General features: G+C 35.6%; 1 long non-coding RNA gene across 1 annotated transcript; it reads left to right on the plus strand.

Moving 5' to 3' along the window:
* LOC104948064 (uncharacterized) lies at positions 1-1180 on the plus strand. Its single transcript, XR_798626.1, has 3 exons — positions 1-88; positions 811-904; positions 1093-1180. It is a non-coding gene; the product is annotated as an uncharacterized lncRNA (long non-coding RNA).
* The last annotated feature ends 2728 nt before the right edge of the window (positions 1181-3908 follow it).

A 3908-nucleotide genomic window follows, 5' to 3' on the forward strand; every position in this document is an offset into this window, starting at 1 on the left:
CCGTCTCAAGAGTCAAGATGTTTCCCTTTACCTTGTTGTCACCAACTACTTGGACTCTGCTGGCTGTCTTCCTCACCCTGGTTTATCTGTGAGTAGTTTTTTAAACTGTCATAGCAATGTGTTGTCAGGTTTATGAGGCTCGTGTAACCCTGCTGTAACGATCCGTTAACCTGTGGCAATATTGATCCATGGTCAGAGGTGGAAGAAGTACTCAAAACTTGTAGCTACTTTAGTAAAAGTAGAAATACCACAGAGCAGGAATACTCTGTAACAATTAAAAGTACTGTATTCAAAAATATTAGTCAAGAAAAAGTACAACAGTGTTAGCATCAAATATACTAAAGTCGCAAAAGTAACAGTAGCCTACGATCTGCATAATGAGTAGGCCACTCATTATGCAGATCGTCCCATTTCAGAACATTATATGAATTGAGTAAAATGTTGATGAATTCATATGTTTATCAAGCTGGTAATGTGGAACCCATTTTAATTAATTAATTTACTGCTGGTGAATTTAATCCAGATGTAGCTAAGGTCTTGATCCCATTGTGTATCATTAATCTATATCTGCAAAGTAATTAAAGGTAGCCTACTAAATAATTGTAGTGGAGTAAAAGTACAAAGTAGCTGAAAAGGAAATTACAAGTTATAGACAATTATAGAGTGAAAGTATAGAGCTTTGTGAAAATATAATGCATTTTTCATTGTGGATTATACTAAATTATATTTGATTATATTAACTTTCATTTGAATTATATAACCCAATATGGAAACCTCCACAGTATATCTTTTCTTTTTTATATAATACAGGTATGGCATTTGGCCGTATAGGCATTTCAAGAAACTTGGAATACCCGGACCGAAGAATTTGCCCTATTTAGGAACGATTTTACACTTAAAGAAGGTAATACAAATACGCACAATCCTTACAGACTGGTATGTAAAATGAGTAAACTGAGATACACATTGAAGAGGTATATTGTATTTTGTATTTATTATAACTTAACTCAGCAGGCAGTGACCATGGCTAATCCGTACACTTGATCATTTAACCTTTGCTCCTTTAACACGTTGTTCTACGTTTCCTTGCAGGGGTTTCTTGCTTTTGACAGTGAGTGCCATGCCAAGTATGGGGACGTCTGGGGGTGAGTTGTAGCTTTAGCTGTCCTCTTATTGGGATTGGCTATTTTGAGCCAAAATAGATATGTTATTGTTGTTGTATAAATGTAATGTGTGGTTAGAATGCTGCCCGACACCCTTGTTCATTGTTCGACAAAAATATTGTACTTTTTTTTAATCAATGTTGACTTTTGGACTTTTTGGACGTTGGATCATTTCTGGATGAGACAAGTCTGAAACAGCTCTACACAGCCACCACTGGAATCTTATTATATACATTTAATAATTCAAAATAATATTAGTGTAGTCTAATCTCTATTTAATTTTGCAACCGGGCAGATCATTACGGATTCAAACAGGATGGAAAAGGAGAAATAAAGCTGCTTAGCATTCGAATGTAGATTAGGAATTTAATTATCAATGCTATAAAAAAAAAGCTTCAAACTTTAAAGCTATTTGTTGCCATACATTACGTTTTTGGGGGAAAAATAAATCCTAAATACACATCAACATACAATTATGTGACCTGGTTTATTATCTTAACCAGTTTATATTTATTTTGGTATTTTAAACAGTTTTACTTTCCTTTCCTCACTGTCTACTGAGTGGCATTGGTATTGGGAGTTGAAATAGTACTCAGCTCTTTACTGAGTGGTGGAAGAAGTGCTACGGTTAGGGTTACAGTACAGTGTAAAAATACTGTGTTACAAGTAAAAGTCCTGCATTTAAAGTCTTACTTAGGTCAAAATGCAAAAGTATTGGCATTATATATGTGAATTACCAAAAGTAAGAGTACTTATTTTGTGCAAAAGCATATTTCAGAATCATGTATATTAAATTGCTGGATTATTATTATTGATGAATTAATGTTTTCATCACAACTGCTCATTATATATCAATGTTTATTTATTTTGTATTAGCTAATACTCTGAATATGTAGAGTAACTTGTGTTCTCAAATAAATGTAGATTAAAAAGTACAATAATGTCACCCAAACTGTAGTGGAGGAGAAGTATAGTAGCGTAAAAATGGAAATACTCAAGTAAAGTACATGTACCCCATAATTACACCACTGTCTAGGAAACTAGGAATCATCCTCCTTCCCTAGGGTCACAACATCAATCATAATCCATGGAGAAGGACAGAAAAAAAAGTCATGCAAAGAAAATGTGTATTCACTTATGAACCTTTTTCTAAATTAAATAGGAACATGTTACCTCTAATAGGGCCTTTAATAGTTATTAAAATTAAACCTACGGGAAGGGGAAATCTGTCTGTTGGTGGTAACATGACAACTGAAACGTTTTCTTTTTTTACTTGTTAGACGGTTTTATCCAAAGCGACTTACATACTCAATACTGTGGACAATTCTCAGGGACACAACGACATGCTGACTGCAGTGGGGTTTGAACCTGTGACCCCTGATCCGAACACCAACGCACTAGTCCACTGTGCCACACGCCTCCGATATGTCACGTTGTATAATATTTCATTTTCATTTCATTTTGATTTGTCCCGCTCATGGTACGCAAAACCAAATATACAATAATTGCCACAAAACATGACTACCAAAACACCATTGAGCAAAAAGGAGCAGGGAGAAGAATAAAATCTTATGTGACCTGCCCCTTTCTAAAAAAAACAAATAAATACAAATAGATGGTCTGCCCTTCATAATAATAATTTTTTTTTCTTTTTCACAGCCAAACATAACAGTATCTTAGGATACTAAGAGAAACACAACAAAAAAAAACTTATTTCCCACTTAACGGTTAACGGAAAGAAACAAAACAACACCAAAACATCACATGTATAAGTAAAAGAAAAGAAAAGAAAGTGCAACACCCTCATCTGAGTCCTACTGGAGAAGAAGGTGGAAAGTGACGCATGATGATAATAATAACAATAACAATAACAACAATGGCAATGGGACCCGCAAATACAGAGGAGTCATCACATAAAAGACATCAAAAACATAAGACTTATTCACATTCTGCTTCATATAGTCCCATCTTTCTTAATTTACACAACTTCTTTAACTGAAAAATACATATACAATTATTTTGTTGAGAATTCCACAATTGTACACCAACCACCGAAATACACATTTGTTTAAGAGTAGTCCTTGCATATGGATGCTTAAAATTTAATTTCCTTCTGTGGTTTTCCCTGTCTGATCCAAAAACAAACAACTCGTAAGTATAAGTATATAGTAAAAAGTATTTTTCAACAACTCATCCTTAAACCTTTAACCCCTCCAAAAAAACAAGCTTACAGAGTGAGTGTTGCACCTCTCCGTGGCTTTCTCAGCATCAATTAGCATGTTTTTGTGCAGCTGAGCGTTTCCTCTAGTGGGCCGAGGTAAATAAGTAGATGGAAATGAGGTCCGGCGCTCTAATCCAGCCAGGGTGAAGGTCTCACAGTAATCCCCCCAAGAGCTGCTTGGCCTGGGGCATGCAGAGGGGTAATCCAGCCCCCTGGGATCTCATCCACCAGCTTGCTCACACACACACATACACATTCACGCAGAACATACAAACAGCGGAGTGAAAAATGTGTAATCAAGAGAAAAAGAGAAAGAGGAAGAGAACAGCCCAAAGCACCTACCGGCTGAAAATGCAAATCTACGTGACACATCCGGATAACAATTGTCTAGAAATGTAATTGCAGTCTTCCAGGTATTTTTCTAAATTATGATTTAAAGGTGGGGTAGGTAAGTTTGAGAAACCGGCTCGAGATACACTTTTTGTTATATTCCATGGAATGATCTTAAAGGTCACATGTCATGC

The sequence above is a fragment of the Notothenia coriiceps genome, unplaced genomic scaffold, assembly GCF_000735185.1.
Source record: "Notothenia coriiceps isolate Sejong01 unplaced genomic scaffold, NC01 NC01_scaffold00013593, whole genome shotgun sequence".
NCBI classification, from domain to species: Eukaryota; Metazoa; Chordata; class Actinopteri; order Perciformes; family Nototheniidae; genus Notothenia; species Notothenia coriiceps.